At 44.5% G+C, this 21398-nt stretch overlaps 1 protein-coding gene across 13 annotated transcripts in view; it reads left to right on the forward strand.

Annotated features, from left to right (window-relative positions):
• Positions 1-5566: 5566 nt before the first annotated feature.
• RERE (arginine-glutamic acid dipeptide repeats) overlaps positions 5567-21398 on the forward strand; it is a 1170479-nt gene continuing 1154647 nt past the window's right edge. For 9 of the 13 annotated variants that reach the window (XM_078642314.1, XM_078642323.1, XM_078642316.1 and 6 more), the window contains exon 1: positions 5792-6582. The gene's annotated coding sequence lies outside the window, so the exon portion shown is untranslated. Of the gene's footprint in view, positions 6583-21398 lie in introns of all 13 variants that reach the window. The other 4 variants (XM_078642320.1, XM_078642327.1, XM_078642330.1 and 1 more) reach the window with 2 other exon arrangements.

Below are 21398 nucleotides of genomic sequence, written 5' to 3' on the forward strand. Positions count from 1 at the left end.
TGTGTTTTAAAAGTCTTGATTATCAAAAATTTAAGGCGTAAACACCTCAAACTTCTCCTGCTCAACAAATACTGGGGTCCTTAAATCCTCCCCCGGGCACTAATCCCACCCCGACTTCCTACTGTTCTAATCCCCCTCTCTCATCTTCCTTCGCTCACTAACTCCTCCCACTAGCCTTCCCATAGGCCCTGCCTCGTCCCACTTGGTATTGCCTTAACCCCCCCCGCTCACCCTCAGCCTCTCCCCATACCCTTCCCCCTCTTCTCCATCCTTTCCCTCCCACGCTAGGCTAATCTCTCCGGACTTGCTGTAGCCCATTGTAATACATGTAATTTGATTGTGTAAAACTGGAGTTGTTTTTACTTTCTAGAAGGGTTTTGAGTACTACCTCATTGTAATTCTGTTACATTACAATTAATTATCCATGTATAGCGGTTTGATATCGCCTTAACCTACCCCCCTCCCTAGCCTCTTCCCATTCCTATGCCCTACCTCCCTTTTTTCCATCCTTTCCCTCTCTCACTAGCCTAATCTCTCATGATTTTCTGTAGACCATTGCAACTTGTGTAATTAGATTGTGTAATATGAAACTGCTTTCTACCGTTTGTATTGTTTTTTTAATACTACCTCATTATAAATTTAGCTACATTGCAATAAATACCCATGTAAAGCGCTCTGATACCCTCGGGTGCAGCCAGCACTATATAAAACATTTTAAATAAATAAATAAATAAGGCTAGTGTTGTGCGTCGTATGTAAAAGTGAAAGCGGGCACTGAGGATGTAAAATTTACAGCGTAGGTCCCATGCTGCTCCGAAAAGGTCAAATGACTTTAAGGGCTGCATCCTGTTACACTGTCCAAACAAGGAGGGAGGGGGAAGAAGGGAGTGAGAGCAGAGAGCTGGGGAATGGAGGAGCATGGAAAGAGACAACAATGAAACCATTAACAGCGCGGCGCTCGTGAAAGGGCGCCGTGCTGATAATGTATGTATGCGTGTCACACACTTGTAAATTAAATAAACAAGTGCTGCATAATGACTACCCCTGCCTATCACCCAGAGGCTCCTAGCATACATCCGCGCCAGACGCTGTCTGCCAGCTCCCAGCCTCTGGATCTCCGAGCAAGATGATCTGGAGCCGACAGGGGGAGAGGCAAAGTGAAAGCGTGCAATGCATGCGCTGTGCACATCTCTTGTCCATACGCATGCACATCTCCTGTCCTTCGCAAGCAAAATCCACGACAATAGATCTCGCATGCGAGCAGCGCATGCGTTGCATCTCTAGGCGAGACCTAAAAAGAACCCTAAGCTCAAGAATGGCTCCCTGCCTCTTAATTCCTACATACAAACAAGCATTTGCAATGCAATAGGTCTCGCAGTTACTTGAGTTTGAGCTATTGGTATTGTAAATGACAAAGCCCTTTATGTTTTTAAAATGAAAACAAAAATAAAAGGCATTGTTATTTACAATGGTAACAGCTCAAACTCTCGTGAATGCGAGATCTATTGCATTGCAAATGCTTGTTTTTACATATTTCTATAGCACGAACTCAACCCGAAGGTATCGGAGCGCTTTACACGAGCACCGTATTTACATGACCCATTCAGGCTCGGGGAGATGGAGTGATTTGCCCAGAATCACAGGATGTGGACGCGACCCGAAGCTCGAACCCTGGTCTCCAGCACCAAGGTCGGGCGTTTATGCCGATGGACCACGTACTTTCCGCACTAACCGGATGGGCCTGGGGAATATAGAGCCTAGAACAAACCTTCCAAGAGGGGGGGGGGGCACGGGAGATAGTGATTGCCGAAAACAGCTACTCTTTGCAGGGCTCCTCATTAACAGCTGTTATGTTCACTCATCTGTGGAACGCACTTTATCGACTTCAAAAGGATGAACGGCTAAGCCGGCCAAGCCAGCTTTGAATGTGTATTATCTGGTGCTTCCACCCACCACATTTCTTTACTAGCAGAGCCCGTATGGATCGGTGCTTTCAAAAGGGTTTTTTGCAGAGGCCAGAGCAGAATTAAAGTGTTGGAGGCGAGAGCGCTTGGAGCTGAGTAGCATCCATGGTCCCATCTATAGCAGCGGAGGGGTCGGACGGTGGCCTGGGGGTCTCAGCCTGCAGCAAGAGGCAGAATCCATCCGAGCAATCCCTCGGGCACCCTATTATTCACCATATATTTTTTTTTTTTGCAGAGTTTTATATAGCGCGAACTAGACCCGAACCGAATCAGGTATCAGAGCGCTTTCCATGAGGACACACTTTCATTTTAGGCACGGGGAGATTAAGTGATTTGCCCAGAATCACAGGAGGTTTTTGGCGTCGTTACCGAGGCTCGAACCCAGATCCCCAGGTCCGAGGTTGAGCGCCTTAGCCATTAGGCCAACTCCTCTCCAGCGCCTTAGCCATTAGGCCAACTCCTCTCCATATGAGGGCAAGAGAGCGAGGTCAGGCTTCCAAACCCCATGCACAGGAGTGAAATGATAAAATATACTCACTTCATAGAGAGCGTGCTCCCAAAACACAGCGTCTCAACCAACATACATGTAGACTTATGGCATGCACGTGTCTAAGTATGAGCACGTGTAAATGTAAGCAATGTATGGTGCTCAGTCTGACCGCAAAGCACAGCAAACCGAACACAGCAAGTCTAGAACATTTTGTAATGAACAATTTCCCACCAAAGATTCATTGACTAAAACGCCCTCCTCGGATGGGCATCTCGGGGCTACAACAAGCTCTTGGCATCACGAGATTAAAAGGAAAGCGAACACTTTCGGAAGGGCTAAATCTAAGCGGGGAGCGCAATGGAGTGGGGGCCAGTCATGTCTTCAGGGACTTCGAAGGGAGTAGTTTTCGGAACAATGCTCTTGCCGTGGGGTGTGGAAACAGTACGCAGGTTTTCTAACACCAACTGCAATAATTAAACCAGTTGGGAGAGCTGCGCAAAACAAAACAAAGGCGCCTGCAAGGAGCACCATAAAGCGGATACTGCGTCAGAAAAAAAACGCAAGCTACAGGAAGGGCATGGATGGGGACTGAAAGTTGTTGCTTTCTGTACCGAAAAATGTTTTATTGCAGTGATGCACAGTAAATACACACAACGTCCAAAAGTGAAAGGCAACTTCAAATGACCCAGTGTTCTGCCTGCATTCTAACAACATTTCAGCATCTGGCTACTGCGTGTAACGATCCAAGTGAGTCGGTGGAGGGGGGTGGGGGAGCAGGGGACTGGGCTTTGCAGTCGTGGTGAACTGTGCAAGATATGGGGGTGATGCCAGCAAAAGACCGGAAGCCCATATTGATGAAACATCACGAATGTGGGAGCAGGAAAGGGAAGCGGGGGAACCGAGATTAGCGAAAGAGAAGTGAGAGCAGCCGGAATTACCAGCATCACGAGCCCAGACCGGAGGGAAGGGAAACAGTATGGGTGATAGAGTAGGAAGAACTGAACCGGGACTGGTGAGGATTGCAGTAAGAAAAGAGGGGAACACGCAGATCATAGACCAAAGCAGGATCTCTAAAAAAAGAAACATGGCCGAAAGAAATAAAGAATCGTCCGTGAAGCAGGGGGCGGGGGATTGGAACACTTTGATGTAGCTCACGGCCTGGCGGCTGTGAAAAAAAGCAATTAGAGGGGAGGAGAAGTGAGGCCAGCACGCACTGCGCACGCTGGGGAAGCCTGTGGCAGGGGGGCTGATTGCTTTGATGTGGGGAAATGCGCTTGCTTGTCTTCACGTGAACTGTTGGAAATCCGGCCGTTGGTTTGAGAACCTATTTTGGCCACTAAAATTCTCCCCTATGCATTCCTGCGGAATGGGATAGGCTCGACCTAAAAAAGAAGAAAATTGGTAGAACATCTTTCTCTGTTCAAACAGCTAAACTAGGAAATTCCCCACCCTCAAACAAAAATCCACAGACAACCATCTCCACTTCAGAAGATTAGTCCAGAGGTGTCTCTTCCCCACATGCTGACTACACTCACAGCTGAAGAATTTACCACAATATACTCAGACATGACAGACTATACTTATCACAGTATTGAAAAAGAGCTGTTACTATACAAGCATGTGTCATCGTACATTGAACTATGCCTCCTGTTACTAAGTAGATGCACTAATTTAAGGGGACAACTATATACAACAACACAAGATACACATGCATATCAGACCATGTAAAAATTGCTGATTCTATGTTTATAGAGACGAGCAGCGTCTAAAGAAAGGTGCGCGGCTGCTTATAAAGAGAAACCGCGGCATTGGGTGCTTTTACAAAAAAAACATTTGTTTGTCAAGTTGACAAACAAATGCTTTTTTGTAATGCCAATAGCTCAAACTCTAGTAAATGTGAGACCTATTGCATTGCAAATGCTTGGTTAACTATACCACCCAACTAACAAACACACACCACGACTACATACAAAAAAAATACTACTTCCCCTTGGTGAATCCATTCCTATCATTCTGTCCCTACTCCATACTCTACTAAACATACATGAAATCAAGAGCACAAACATAACACAACTAATGCACACAAAAAAATAAATTTGTACTAACCTACTAACTAACCTTGGATTCCAAGGTAGCGTGCTACTAGCGGAAAAAGCGCTACAATGCCTCCTTGTGGGTCGTATGCGCTATATAAGTACATTTACAATTGACGTCCATTATCGGCTGTTAGTACTTCCTTTTAACGATAAAGTCTTCAATAAAAATACCGAGTTGCGCTTGCGCAGTTCTTAGTCTTTCGGTTCACTTTCGAGGAACCGCGAGGTTGCGGTGGAGACTCAAAATCCCAAAATAACATTGAGAAACGCTGAACAGTTTTACATTGATACACTAACAGGATGAACTTTAAACACATTTTAGCTACAACGAAGGGAGCATTACTTTACACCTCATCTTGTAATATTTTACTGTTGTAGTAATACAGTTTACCCAACCCAGTCCGAATACTAGTGAGGAGAGAGGTCTTGTTTAAGCAGAACGTCACTTTTCAGTACAGCACAGGGGCAGCGCAGTGCTGCACAACGTCACACAATGTAAGAAAGGCAGAGTTAGACTTGTCTCCTCAAAATATCGTACCAGGAGGCTGCCATCTTGGAACAGTGTATTATGCGGATAGCCAAACAGGAAAATACAGAAAATAAAATATACATTATCGTTTTTAATGCAATTTAAGGAAACATACTTCGTACGTTTTCAGCACGTAGGTATTTGAATATGTTCAATAATTAACATCTAAGTTACAAAGTTAATATTGGTGCAGTGCTTTATTTTTTAATTTGAAATGTAATTGATTCTTCGACTTTAGATTCAACCGAACCATAGTCTAACATTTGTCTCTTTCTTGTTAAAAACGCATGCTATTGTCGACTGTAAAAATGTATATCTTCTTGTTCTTTTGCCCTCTCTTGGTATCTTTCGCTCTACCTCTCTCTGTGCCGTCGGGTGAGCCACAGCGGCCTTGCGTAGCTTTGACGCTTAAGCCTCCATCGCGCCCTTTGATTGGGCAGTTTTTGAGGTCCGGTGAGTGTGGCAGCCAATGGCTGATCGGAATGCTGGGAGGTGGGCCGGGCCTTGGAGCGGTTGCTCTGTTCTCCTCACACACTCACACAGAACCGGACAGACCCCTGGAGTATTTTCTGGCAGCAGCGCCCCCTCCCCCTAGCAATGCGCGCCGCACCGTAGTGGTGCCCGAGGAGAGCGGGGGAGCAGTCTGTCCGCGTCGCTTAGTCCCTCCCTAGACCAGAGTCTCCATTGGTAAAAATCCATCCTCTAATATCCCGGGGTCAGCGCACCCTCGGCATAGCCTCTCTTTTACATAAAGGAAGGGTCCACGTTCCCACCATAGCGGTACTCCCGGCGCATGCACCTCCTCCGAATAGCAACTGTTATCTCGCATGCGAGCATTTGCATCCTTTTTCTAGCGGTTGATAGACGCCCCCTTCCATAGTGCCTTTATTGGGGCATATCGCCCCCTCCCGGTTTGACCCCCCCCCACAAAGGGTCGCACCTAGGAGAGGGGGTTCTTTTGACAGGGGCAGACTGACCACCTTCCCACAGACCGGGGAACAGGCCTTTCTGCCCCCATTCCATTCCGCAACCTATATATAGGGCCTGTTGAGTTCTTATGATCCTTGTTATCTCATGCAAAAGAGTACACCCATACCAAGAGTAATAGTTCTGAGCCATTCTTTTATGCTCAATGTCAATTGATCTGCAACTGCTACATTATTGAGACCTGCTACCCCAATGGTTCTAGTTGCTGTCTTATCTGCCTTTGAGTCCTCTGTTATGCTCGTTCTTCATGCTTAAGCCCGAACCCCGACAGAGGATTGCGGTTTCCGCATGCTGTGAGTTCTTCCCAACTTGGGCTTACTGTTCTCTCGTGTTCTTATCTTTTTGAGAACTCTGCACTAACTTGCATTCTCGTTCTCTTGTCTCGTCGTTATATCGCACTGCTTCCCTGACTCTTAACGTGTAGGACAGACTGCACACGCCCGTATATTCTCACTTTTTCTGCTCACAGCCCTTGGCTCCCTCGACGAATCCAAATGGTGTAGAGCAGCAGGGAAGGTAAGTCACTGATACTGTTTCATATTTGGAGTTGTCCATCTCTGTTGACATAAGTGTTAATACCCAGGGGCGTCAAGAGTCAACAAAGAGCTGAAAAGGGCGTCTTCTTGTATCCAGAGTCACAAATTTTACTGAGGAATAACTTTCTGCCTGTGTCCAGAATTCCTATGATCACGTTTTCCTCAGATACTTTTATGTTAATAGTTCCTAGTCAGGAATGCGGGAATTAGGATGTAGATGTTCCTATTCAGGAATTAGGCCTTATTCTGTAAGTGTATGGGACTGTTGTGACGATACTATTGGTTCCTGTGCTCCTTTACCTCTGGAAATGTGTAAAGTTGTAGATTAAGTGTAGATGAGCCAAAGTTATTTTCCAAGAATCCCAGGAAGAAGGTCTGTAAGTCTGTACTTCTCAAATTATTTGGGGTGTATTTCGTACATTTGTAGCTAGCACTTCCTCTACACAACTCCACACGGGCCTTATGAGTGGCTCGGTCAGTTTATCCAGCTCAAACACCTGTTTGCATGGAGGGTCGCATTACAAGTAATTTTGGGGGATTTTATTGAAGCTGGTGATTACCAGATGTCATAAAGTCCGACCCCTGAAGTAAAATTGTGGTTGGTTGAACATGGAGGGTTAAAAATAAGCCCAGTAAACTTTGTGATATGCGATTTTAAACTCACTTCTGTCAAGTAGGTAGAGCTGTCAATTGCCTTTACAAAACTTATGGGTGGCACAAATATCGCCCCTCGTTGAACCCACTTCTCCTGAAAATAGGTTAGCTTCCAATCCCATTTTCCCTGCCTGCACAGCTGAGGTAGCTATACTTATACTACCCCCTTCTCAGTTATTATGTCCGAAATTGAAAGTAATGGTGGCACCCCAAACCCATAAGTGAAATACTTTTAGTTAGACAGAGATAGTCTTACCAATGTTTATGAACAAAATCTAGTACATGGTTGTTGGCAAACATAGATGCATAAGTGTTCACTTAGTCCTCAAAACACTTGGGAAGGACATCTGAACTTGGCCTATCTCTAGTTACAATGACACAGATGTCTCATCATGCCTGTACCCTTGGAGAGATGGCAGTCTTCCAGATACTCCTTAGCTCTATCCTCCTGTGAGCATTTTCGGATGCTCTCGCTCATCCTCCTGATTTTGGCGTGGTCACATCTGTTCCTTCATTCTGGCTTTCTGTTTTCCATACACGAACTGCTTGTCAAGAAATTGGAACCCATCTGATAGCAAGATGGAACATGCCCTGTAGGAATTGGGGACACGTCAAATATATCTTCTGAAATTGGAGTGTGTGTTCCACATAATATATCTAACACCAAGGGGTTCTACCGTTGGTAGTATGAGTTACAGAAATGACCATTGTTCACATTTATGGTCCGGTCATATTTAGTTATGGGGTTTATTTTTGTTTCATGCAGCTTTGAAAGTTATTCTTTTGATGTTTGACTGTTGTTGCCTGTCTACCACCTCTGTGAAGAAGACGCCCTATGTAAAAGGGCCCGACCATCTGCGATTATTTTAAATGACGCGCTAACCTAGATACTTTGCAGGCTAATTTGAGGATGTTTTTTAAATTTGTATTCAGTTTTTGTTCAATTATACAAAACATGATTTTGCTAAACAAATTATCTCCGAGACATGCTGTACATGCAATTTAGACCCTGGTTTAGCTCATAGGTGCCAACATGGTTGCAGAGGTCACTAGTGGATGTGATGGTTGTTGACGGAGACAATACAATTACAGTAAATTGTTCGTTTATATTTTTACATTACACATATTTCGAATTCCTAGCTCACTAGCGATGAAGACGTTTGTCTGCAATCAACCTCTCAAATTGTTGATTGGATTACCATAGCTGTTCTAGTTTCATGTCTAGAATCCCACAGTGTTGCAGGTCAGGTGCCAAAACCCGGATAAGAATGCAGGTCTCCTCCTGCATCCTATGTCAGCAGTTTATGCTTAAATCCGCCTTTCGTTTCCCATTTGTTGGTGCTATGCCATATCCTGGTCTCGCCTGCATATCCTGGTCCCACCACCGGTGGCAAAAGCTCGCTGTTAAATAAGTATATACAAATGTGCATCTCTTGTGTTTCCAGTTATTCAGAGTAGCCAGGCCACGAAGATGGTGGCTAGACCACTTAAAAACACTGTGGGCAGGGGAGCTAGGAAAGAAACCTTCTTTTTTTAATTGTAATTTTGTTAAGCTGTTTTATTTATTGATGATTTTTATTTTTCAGGCACAATGCAGGCGCATCTGTAGGGTGTTGTAAAGAATAAATACGTTTTCTATGTGGACATGTGGTTTTGAATGGCAACCCTTTCGTTACCTCTTTGTTAAACCTGTATTGTGGCAATCGTATCTCGCAGTGCTTTAAGATTTTGAAATGTCAAGTATGGTCGTCAGGGGGTTGTTGGCCCAAGGCTCCAGATACGATTACCACCTAGCGATTTATTCCATTACTTAAGGTTACTGCCGGCCGCACCTGCGCCCCTTTTTTGACCCGCTTCCCCCTGTACCAGGAACAAGATGGTCTTTAACATGTATTCTTTTGTTTTACGTCCATTGCTAACTGAGAAGAAAGTCCATGATCACGCTTGCCTATGCTTTAAAATAGACGTTTATTGCATAGCCTAAACATCTATCCGGTGTATTTTTCTTTTTAAAGTACGGAGCTATATACTCGTTCCTAAAAGCCTATTTGGCAAGACTTGTTCATTGGGTGGGCCCTCCATTGCCACAAGCTCGGTCGTGACTGTTTTTTTGTTGTGTTTGAATGTAGGATTGGTTTGAATTGTGAAGAGAAGCGGTTTCTGGCCTTGTGTACATAGGGCTGCTCCAGGCAGCAGGCATGGTGGGGGAGGGGAATGGCTGCCGTTTCTTCCTCATGTCTTTTTTTCTCCTAAACCTTCTCTGTATTTCCTTAGCTGCCCATCGTTTTCGGCCTGAGATCAGTGCCTGCTCCGGGACAACTTGGACTCTCCACGCCACTCCGGGGGGCCGGGGCCGAGGGATTTCAGGGGCGCATAACACTGGGCTCAGCAGTTCATTGTTCTTCCTGTCCTGTGCCTCATGCACAGCTAAACCGGCCTGTCCATATTTTACGGGGAGTGGGTACGCTTTCCCCTCTAGGAGCACATGAGTTCGGTGGTAGAAACACTTCTAAGCTCGAATGGCTGCTGCTAAAACGGCGAAGAAAGCTCTCACTGCCGCAGGAAGAGGGTCATTTTGCAGTGCTTTTATTGATTAGCTTCATTATTCTCCCCTGCCTGCGCCTTATTGTTTGTGCTGTTTTGTCCAGAATCTTCTTGAGGTTTCCATGGAGGTACCCACCTTCCCGGGCCCGCCTTTCAGGGTTAATGCTCGGGGGAGAGGAGGGTTAATCGGTGATTTGATAGCAGGCAAACACTGTTCTGTTGATGTTTCCTCTGGGCTTGCAGCCCCACAGATTTATGCTGCCGTTGAACTGTCAACTCAGTGTTTGGGCGGTTGTAAATAGATAGCAGCCGGGTTCGGGCATTTAAACTTCTGTTATTAATACCGACCTTGAAAGGAAGCTGAGAAATCCGATTTTTGTTTCCGGTCAATTTGGTGTACTTCATGGTCGTCTGTTGTTTTTTGTAAGGTGATGTATATTTGACACACAAATGGATAGGCATGAAGAATACGATTGCATTTTATAGAGGGAGCATGTGCGTTAGTGTTCAGAAAGCAGGAAGATTCAAATCTGAAGGCCTATGATCTGGGGAGGAATACATCCGGGAGAGAATTCGAGTGAAGAAGGAAGTGGTCACCCGGTCACCCCATTGCTTTGCCTGTGTTATGCTGCGTTTGGTAATTTAGATTAAACAGACAAGGTCTAGAAACGTGCAGTAAAAATGGTGTACAACATAGGCCACATTCCCCGTGTATAGGGTCTCAAAACGGTACGCAGAGGGCAGAAGGAATTATTCCTCAACTAGGGTAGTAACGTTGTAAAGGGTGCCAGGCCTGGAAAATACTGCTTCTTGAAGTGGGCATGCACCTAAACCTCAGCAAAAGTAATTTGTTTAGGAACATGGTTTAACCCTTTGACATATGAGAGTAAAATAAAAATTGGTAATCAGGAGGCAGCATGTTGTTTTCAGAAATAGCGCATCTCAACAAGAAACGCTGTACAACAGCAGCCAAATGTAGTACACGAGGACTGGCCAGTTGTCATGTACATGAACTGATAGTTAGGGAGTATTGCTTAATGAATTTAGACGGATAAACAACATTGTCACTAGGGGAAGACCTGCAATAGGCCAGAAGTACCAGGAACGCAACTCATTGTTGGGATTGAGCCTTCTAGTTCTATTGTGTACTTCGAGGGCTTTCTTCAAATTTGCATCTTAGAATGGATGAGGGAGATCTCATGGAAAAATGACGAGGCAGAAACCTACAAATCAGGCCAGTGGGTGGCATGGAAGCTACAGAGCGTGAAAACCTAGTTGTTAATGCTTTTGGCAAGGTGGGGAGACGGGGGTTGTTAATTATCACAAAGATGAGTAAGAAACTGAGGGGCAGATCTACAAACCCCTTGCGAAAAGTTTTCGCCGCTGCTGCGTCACTTCTGTGACGCAGCAGCGTTGTAAACAATGTGCCACGATGCAACATATTTCCAACCTGACGCATATAGGGAGATGTGTCACTTTGTAAAGCCCTGTGCTACATTCTACATGCGTCGGGTATAATGTATGCAGGGTGGGCGTTTCATCGCAAGGAAGCCTCGTAGAAGTGACGCAGAGAAATCTACAAATTTCAGTCACTTTTTCGACACCACTGCGACAAAACCGTGCGCCTGTTTGAAGCAGGACTAAGGAGTGATGCAGCATGATGGGAATAGGTATTCCTGACCATTGCTGGAGTTGCGTCGTGCTTATGACACGGCTCCAGCAATGCGCTGCCTTTCCGCCAAAAGATGCGTTACGCATCTGTCTATCTTTGCGCCAACATTTGTAAATGCGACGCACACCTTTTTTTCCGACATGTTTATTTAGCTGACGCATCTCTGCTAATATGCAGAGATGCGCCAGTTCTTGTAAATCTGCCCCTACATTTCTTTTGTGCTGTGTGGGTGGGAGACAGCTTAGGTTTTGAAGCAAGTGTATGGCTAAGTTGTATTTTGTAGATGGAGTTGAAGGAGTATCGCTGGAGGCAACAATGGGGACTGTTGCAACTGTCCATTTTTCAATTTTTTTTATTTCCAAGACCAGCATGATTTCCTGGATGCCTGTGAGCAGCAAGGTTTCTGGCAGAGCATGTGGAAAATTAGAGGGTGGGAACAGCAAGTATCGTGGGTTATTGAGTGTAGCTACTAAAGTCAAATACACTGCTGATGTAAATGTTGTGCCTAAGGCAGTTGAACACATGGTGTTCAGTGGTTTTGAATAAGGAGGGTGGGTGGACAGTACCTGGACAAGTGGGCATACCACCTGTTTTAATTTAGTTATTTATTTTTGGTAGGTGGACTGCTGTCACGGACAAGGCACTGAGGGTAGATATCACCACTATTTTGACGTAATTTAAGGGATCTGGGGTTTGGAATGTGTGGAGAAGTATGATTGAACCTGGTGAGTTTGTGCATAGGGTAAACATTTTAATAATTCGTGGGGTCAATGGGCTGTTGAAGCTTTAGCTGTTTTGAGGATGAGAGTGGTTTGGCTAGATACTTAAAATTAAAGGTGCAAGTGCTGGATGAGTGCTAAAGGGGGATGTTTGAAATTGATTTATCAAGTGATAGTGGATAAAACTTAGGTGAAAACACCACGTGTGTGGCTGGAGTGACTAACCATAGAGGTTCTACAATCCAGATGTTTGTAACGCAGAGCCATGCCCATGTAAGTCCTTTATTTAACCCCGTCTACCTGTTCCTTATGGATCCTATATCATAATTTTGTAGATTATTCAGAGATTTATTAAATCAATGCCACTCTTAAAATTGTTTGTATCACAGTTTTAATATCATATCTGTACAGAGTTGTACGTGTAGATAGGGAGAAAAATAAGTTTAGCAACAGTATAGGAGTTACCTTCAAATACTGTCCAGGATGGATCTTCTATGCTGCCCTATTGTAGTTGCAAACTTGAAATGGATTTGAAATGAACATAAGGATGGATTGAGTTGTTCTATTTCTAGCAGTACTCAACGTTTTAATCTGAAAACGAGTATGGTTTCCTGTGTATTTTATTTACCTTTTAGGACTAGTTGCTACCCTGCACGGACATAATACATTTCCACGTGGTAACTTTCCCGTCAGTTAAATTCTTGTGTGTGGCAATTGGTTCATATGTGCCTTTTATTCAGCTGTTATGTGTCGATGACTTCATATTGCCTACCTGTGTTTGTTATTGTCTGACTCTGACAATAACAAACATAAGCACGTTTAATGAGAGTTCGCTCAGAAGCAAGACGGAGAGATAAGCGTTCCTGTTATGCGAGTGACAATCAATGCCTGCTAGTAAGATGCTCGGTTTTATTTTAAAGCTTGGTTTGTGTTTTGTTAATGATGAATTTACATTTGGAACCCATGAATAAAGAAACTGCTGCTGCCTATCCTAATGTTCGGTAAATATTTTTCAGTTAGTTCATGGTATTGCCCTTGGTGTCATGTTAAGCTTTTCAAATGGGTCCGGCAAGCTTTCTTCATTGTGGATATTATCAGACTTTGTTCATTAATGTTTGTGTGATTTCCAGTTCTCTGATTGGTACTGGTCACCTTTTATGGTGATTTGCTATGATTATGCATGATAGAGCAACGTGGTGCTTACATTTTGTGGAGGAACCTATTAAAAGTGTGTTATGGTGGGAAATAAGTACTGTCCTTTAAATCCTAAAACAGTGACATGTTTTGTTAATAGAATGCCACTACTCGGATACAATTGAACTCTAATATCGTGTGACTAGGAGTGCATTAAATCCAAAATGAAATGGTGTTTCTTTAACTTTTCGTACAAGATTGCTGTGAAATAATCATTAAGATGCAGGTTTTATTTAAAGCAGTTCTGCACAAATTTGTTAAACTTTCAAGTGCTATTAAAAAGCAAGAGCGAACAATTTCTGCCAACTTAAATTAGCCTCCTCAGTGTCTTGAAACTTAGAAAAAATTGAATTTTCAATTAAAAGCACAGTTCTTATTTCCCTCATAGTAAGGTAATTCTTTTCCTTCAGGTAACAATAGTAATATCTCATTATTTATCTGTTATTGGCAGTTCATTATTCTCAGACCGTATTCTGTCTATTCAGCTATTGCCCTAGACCATCTCTCTTCCATATATGTTCATAAGATCCTCGGTTCAAGTATTGACTCTATGTACTTGACTATGTTGGCTAGAAACATAATTAATTACATTCTTAATTCGACCGTAACTCCGCTAACTGCCCCAAGTTTATATAACTGGTGGCTCACCTGTGTGGTCGGAAGCTGTGAATTATCAAGATGACTGACTGTGTCATAGCCTACTCAAAGGGAAGGGCATTTCCAGCTTCTGGTGGTGGTAGCTTCAGATCTATAAGGGATCTGGATCAAGACAGAAATACAAGTCGACTCCCATTTATATGTCCACCCCTCAGGGGGTTTTGACAATGATCTGTGTGCCTCATTGTCATATTACTACAATCTTTTGATTTGATTCTTGTCCTGCATATAGCGCTCGCGCTAGAAGCTTGTAGCTGTAACTTTTAAACTCCCCGCTTTGTATTTACATATAGCGCTTGCTCTAGAAGCCTGTAGCTGTAATTTTAAAACACCCCGTTTAGTATTTACTTTTGACTCACGTTCGTTTTTCCCCCCGTTTTTAATACTGTTAGGATATTGTGTAGAATCACCAGGTCCCTACCTGTGCCCTTAGACACGGATCGCACTGCTGCACTTAATTGATCTGCATTCACCGCCATTCGGGCGGCCCGGTCCTCGCGCTTTGACTGTCTGGGACGCCATCTGGGGTGGGTCACTAGCGCTATTCAGCCATTGGCTGAAGTAGACACGTGGTCTAACTAGAGCCCTATATAGACAGCAGGGTATGACGCGCAGCGTATACGCGCAGCGTGTGCGCCGGATGCCCGCCGGAGTCACGCCAGAGTCCAGCCCGTCTGCGCCCGTCCGCGCTGAGGACGCGCTGGACGACTGGCCTCTGGACTCCGACGATTCTTCTCCCGCCCTCTATAGGTATTCTTACCAGCAACTGCTGGGTCTTAAACCGCTTCGACTGCGATGTTCGCACTCATATGAGCCGGATGATCTTCTCCTCCCCCTCCTCTGCGGTTGTTCTTCTATGTGTAGGCTTCCTCTCTTAGCCCCTAGAAATCCACCCTCCGACTGTCCCGCCACCTCCAGCCATAAGATAGCAAGAGTAGAGTGCATTTTGCTTAATGCTCGCTCTCTTGTTAAGAATAAAATAATGTTCAAAGAGCTGGTACTAGAGAAAACACCTACCATAGTATTTATCACAGAAACATGGGCTAAGGACTCCTCTGACCCTGATCTAATTGAGGCGGTCCCAGATGGGTACTGTCTGGTCAGATCCGATAGACAGGGTCGAGTAGGAGGGGGCTTAGCGATCCTTTACAAAGACCACTTGCAATGCCACTTTGTACCTCTACTCGACTTCCCTGATAGTTCTCAAGCACTTCATTTTACAATAAAGGAAGGGCAATGTCCTTTTTTTAATGGTATCTTAGTATATCGACCACCTGGCTCGAGAACTCATTTCACTTACAACCTTCTCCAGGCTCTGGAACCCTATTTTGGCCAACATAACTTCTCAATCCTAGGTGATTTTAATTATCACTTAGAACGACATGACTTACCGGATACATCATGCCTTATCGAGGCCCTGGAGTCCTGTGGACTCAAGCAACGAGTCAGAGGAGCGACCCATCGTGCTGGCCACACTTTGGATGGCCTCTTCTCTAATGACCCTCGGCTTACTATTAAGGATTCGATGCACCTATCCTGGTCTGACCATCTAGCGGTTCCTTTTATTTTGGAATACCATAGGTTGGACTCTTGTAAAAGAGGGAATCATGTTTTGGAAACTGCTAGAAATTTTAGGAACCTTAGCAGTGATTCTTTTGTGCCCTGGGCCGCAAGTCTCTCTGTCACTAGCCTGGACAGCGTAGAGACTGCAGTTGGCCATTTTGAGCAGGTCACTACTGAAGCCTTGAACAAACTGGCCCCAGTACAGCTCCGTCGCCGAGCCAGAAAGAGACCATCCGCCCCCTGGTTCTCCGATTCCCTCAGGCTTCTTAGGCAAGAAGTGAGACGAAAGGAGAGGCTCTGGCACGCCAGCTGGGACTTTAAGAACAAGGAAGCTCATAAACTCCTTGTTAGGAAATATAAAGCTGAGATTATCCGGGCCAAACAAGATTACTTTGTAACCCTGACCACCTCGCTCTCCTCGCCGAAGGAGCTCTTTAAAACTGTTGACTCTCTAGTCAACCTGCAAGCCCCTGACCCTGTCATTCCTTCGCAGGATCTGTGTGACAGGATTGCCTCCTTTTTCCACACCAAAATACAGGATATCCATCTGGCCCTCGAGGAACAAAGAGTCTGTGTTAGTGCATCTGTCACTTGGGTTGAGATGAATATGAATACTACAGACATCTCCCCATTGTGCACCCTGGACTCCTTTCCTTCGCTGGCCCTACAAGATCTGGAGATCCTGATCAATAAGATCAAATCAGGATCCCCTCTGGATACCTGCCCACTGAAAATCATCAAGCAGTGTAGGGAGACTCTCTTACCACCGCTGCTAGACATAATGAATCTAGCTATCAGAGATGGTATCTTCCCTATGGAGTGGAAGAAGGCGGTAGTCAAACCTCTGCTAAAGAAGGCATCCCTTGATCCGGAGGTCCTAAAAAACTTCCGTCCCATCTCGTTGCTTCCTGCTCCAGCGAAGATGCTTGAGGCACATCTTAACAAGCATCTCGCTATCTTTGTGGAAAGCTCGGGATGCTTGGACTCCTCCCAGCATGGATTCAGGAGGGAACACAGCACCGAGTCAGCCCTCACCATCGTGCTTGATAAGATCCGCACGACAGTAGATGGGGGCCAGACCTCCCTCCTGGTCCTGCTAGATCTAACAGCGGCCTTCGACACCCTCTCCCCCTCAGTGCTTACATCTCGCCTGAAGGAGGTGGGGGTGAGGGGGGCAGCCTTGGATCTCTTGACCTCCTTCCTTACTGGGAGAGAACAAAGAGTCAAGCTGGGAGAGTTCCTATCTCCATCCCGACCAGTGCAGTGTGGGGTCCCTCAAGGGTCGGCGCTTAGTCCGACCCTTTTTAACATCTATGTGACCCCACTAGCCAGATTAATAAGATCTTTCGGGATGGAGGTAGTCTCTTATGCAGACGACACCCAAATACTCTTCTCTCTCCCCCATTCTGATGTGCTTACCGCCTCCAAGTTTAGATCCTGTATGGAGGCGGTTGGCCACTGGATGATTCAGAACTCTCTTAAACTGAATGGGGAGAAGACTGAGATATTGGTGTTTGGGGGAAAAGAATACATCTGGTCAGCCCTTTGGTGGCCTGACTCACTAGGAATATGTCCCTCCCCCACCACGTCTGCTAAGAACCTTGGGGTGATGTTAGATCCAGCCCTTGACATGGGCGCTCAGGTGAGCAGAACTGTCTCTACCTGCTGGGGCCTGATCCACACCCTGCGAAGGATCAGGAAATATCTTTCCCTGCAGGCAAGAAAGCAAATTGCTGTTGCATTGATTGGCTCTCGTTTGGATTACTGCAATGCGCTGTATGCTGGGCTAAACCGGAGCCACTTACAGCGCTTGCAGGTGGTCCAAAACGCTATAGCCAGATTTGTTCTGGACATTCCCAGGCGCTCCTCAGCCACTGCGGCCAGGAAATCGCTGCATTGGTTACCGGTGGAATCTCGAATCCGGTTCAAAGTGCTATGTATGACCTACAGAGCCATCGCAAAAAATAGCGACACAGGTCTCGGCTCTATCATTTCCCACTATACCCCTGGTAGGAGCCTGCGTTCCTCCGGGAAATTGCTCCTTAAAGCCCCGCGTGTACGAAGAGCCAAATGGGGTGGCAGGGCTTTTTCGACGCTAGCCCCCAAATGGTGGAATGACCTTCCGCTTGATTTGAGATCTCTTCCATCTCTACAGAATTTCCGCAATGTTTTAAAAACTCACCTCTTTCGAGAAGCCTATGTGTAAGGACATCTGTTTCAATTTGATCGTATTGTTAGGCGCCTTGATACCTGCGGGTTATTGTTTATGCGCATTATAAATTTTTATCAATCAATCAATCAATCAATCTGCCTTATTATGGGGGAGTTAAGTGTGTTACACCGCGGACTCTAGGTTTTTCTCATGGAAACACATTTTCATTCTAGGCTGATTGTAATTAAATTGCAAAATAATAGTTACTCGTAACAAGGTTAGTGTACGATCCGAAAATGGAAAGAGGTAAAAAATATATATTTCTTAATAGAGCAAATTATATTCCTCAAACCAGTTAGGGAGAAGATTGTATTTTTTGTCAAGCTCTTACTTGTAGCTGAATGACCTTTCAGTACAAGCTCCCAGAATAGAATCAGGAATGCTTTAAAATGTGTGTACATTTTATTCTGTACTTCACTGCTGGTAAGATATTAAATGCTACTGAGTCTTACGTGTGAGACTTCCTATATAAATTTGATATCCTCAGTGCATCATGCGTTTGACAGATTTATCACGTGATTGATATCCTTGGGCACCTTCTTGCCTATAATACATGGTCTTCAAATTATTGTGGCTGGTACCAGGTTCCGATTATTTTGTAGCTGTCAACAATGCAAATTGCTGAGAGCACTGCTCTCGCCCACAAAATGCTTTTCAATCCATTGGTGTTAGATGCCACTTGCCCAGGCTTTTAATATCCTTGGCGTTAGAATTGTATACGTTGTTTTTAGAGTAACAACGTATCTTCTGGGCTATTTCTTTCTCTTTTGTTTAGTGTACGTTATTTATTGGTCAGAATTGCTTGAAACTACTGAAACCTATGTGCATGAAATCTTGTCTCTGTAGGTGTTAAATAAAGGTTACCCGCTCACAATCCAGGGTTTGGGCAGTCTGTTTAGTCCCTGATCCCTCCTCCCCACAATGCACCAGGGATGGGGTCTTTTGTGCTTAAGTTTTCATAACTTTTTTCTACTAAAGGAATCTTGGCCACATTTTTAATCCTTTTTTTCCACACATTTTGGGGATTCAAGGGTAACCACGGTTTATGGATTCCCCTTGAGGCAACAGAGAACATATCATTTTTTCCTCAAAAAATGGCATAAACTGAAGGATTGCTCTGGTAAAGATCATCATCATCATCTTCACAGTTTTTTGAAACCAGCGGAGTCATACAAACATTTTATTTTTTAACCTCAGTTTTGCATTTTTTGCAACTGGCATTTTTTCCTGTTTATTAAGGTTTCAACCTGTGTGCAGTTAATGGCGAAACAGGTGTGATACACATCGGTAAACCAGTAAAGTTATACATTTCTGAAAACTAGACAGAATTCAGGAAGTGGCCACTTGTGCAGATTTGACAAAGAAGCTAATCGTCGAAATTAAAAACAATTATTATAGTCTGAAAAAATTGCAATTGTTGACATTTTCAACTGTAATTGTTGCTCCGATTGGTGTTTTCCCAAAGTAAGTGTTGTGTCCTTCACACCCTTCTGGTCTCTGGGATGTATGTAGTCTTTATTGGTTGTCCAAAACACGTGACCCAAAGATAACAACTGCCCTTTAGTTTGAGCATTCATTGTGTACAGACCATGCAGCTATTTTTCTAATAAAATCTAATGAATGAAAATAGGTATGCAAGAAACATATGCATTTTTTTAAATTCGCACTGGATATCGAGGTTAGGATGAGTGTTTTTTTCCTTCCTCTGAATTTGTGGTTACCCATACTATTGTGTTTTTGATGGCAGTTTGCAAAATGCTTTCATTTTTGCATACTGGCTTACATTTGGTAGCCAAAAATCGAAAGACAGAAAATTAGTAATAAATATTCTACTATTCTGTGTTCCTGTTTCTTAAAAAAAAAAAATCGTATCCCATGTCTTTGGCTAGGCCTGGTGGGATCCATGCAAGTCACACCAACCTGGACTTTCCACGGTGTCCAATTTTCAGAAATAGTTTGGTAGATATCCCTGGATGACTGCAGAGCAGCCAGTCTCAAATTCTACACCTACTCGCATCTCAAAAAAGGTAGTTTTTAATGCTACACGTTTGCTGTGTCTACATTGCGGTTCGAGACCTGTCCTGTCACGAGTGTTAGGCCCAGCCCCACAATTGGGGATTTTTAGTGATAGAATTGTGAGATTATGGGTGGTAGGGGTTTTGTGGACCCCTGTAGATTCCAGAAATTTCCCTTGAAAAAAGAGAGGATTTTTTTGCCAAAGTTTGAGGTTTGTAGGGCGTTCTCGGTAAGAAAACTGGGTGGAGCCCATGCAAGTTTAACTATGCTAGCCTACCCTGGATGTTAGATTTCGTAAATGTCACTGGTGGTTATTGCTCCCTCGGAGCTGGCTGACGCAGGGCCATAATACCATAGCCATCACAGATTGCAAATTGATACAGAACTTTGTAGGCATTCCAGGAGACGCTGAACTTTAAAAAAAAAAAATACTGACATTTTCAACAAAATTACAACAATCATACAAAATATCATACCTGTATGCCAGTTATACATGTTCAGAATTAGTCGCCAACACATATTGTTCATTGCTTATCAAAAGAAACATGGTGTACCTATTGGGACAATACGACCCAAAAAAACCCCCAAGAATATCTATTCATATAGCAACATGTCTGAGGTTTGCAGTTATGTTTTGGAGAGCTGAACAACAAAACCCAGACCCCGCCTGTCTGTATCCCCAACTCGAGTAGACTTGGTAAGTACATTGGATCAGTGTGCTTCCTCGGTAGAGACAACATGTGTCAAGTCATCTCCCTCACCATCCTCCCTCTCTCTGGCCCAAGCAATAAATTGCTCTCAGATGTCATGCGTCTCAAGGTGGTTGGCATTAACTCCCAAAACGTGCTTAGCTGGGAATGCTCGTATGTAACACCCCTGATCCATTCCTTAGCTGTGGGTTTCCTCCCCCTCCCCCAGTGCACAGCCACCTGTGGTTTGGCAAATAACAAAAGCAGTGCATGGAGTTTGCGTTTCTGAACTAGTGTGCCTTTGACGTATCTAGGAGCCCCAGCAGGGTGGACGGATACAGGGACACCCCAACAATCTGGTTGATTGAAAGGAATATCGTGGACCAATACGTGTCGAGTGTTGGACAATTCCAAGCCATGTGCGGGAAAGTGGCTGGAGTAAACCCACATCGCCAGCTGCTCTTGTCCTCGCATAACCCCATACGATAGAGCCCAGTAGGTGTTCTGTAACACCTATGAAGGAATTTGAAATGGAGTAGGTGGAGTCTATAGTTGGGGGAATAGTTCGGTGAGATGACAGCAACAATATCTCCATTATTCCTTAGTTATTGGGATGGGAAGTTCATCATTCCACCCTTGTAACGCTCTGGGGCGTCACTGGAGCAGAAGATTGCATGTGTGTGTAGAGACGTGTGACAAGTTTACGTGGCGATGGAGAGTGCAACAGATTTTCTAGAGCTGATAAGGTTGGCGGGAGAGTAGGGAAATCATTATGTAGGGTGCAATATGCAGTTCGTAGTTTGATAGAGAAACATTTAGGCAAATTGCACTGCCTGCCCCTCTGTTGCTGCTGGGGGGGTCCCTGAATGTGTTGGT

Source organism: Lissotriton helveticus, chromosome 5_1, assembly GCF_964261635.1.
Source record: "Lissotriton helveticus chromosome 5_1, aLisHel1.1, whole genome shotgun sequence".
NCBI lineage: Eukaryota > Metazoa > Chordata > Amphibia > Caudata > Salamandridae > Lissotriton > Lissotriton helveticus.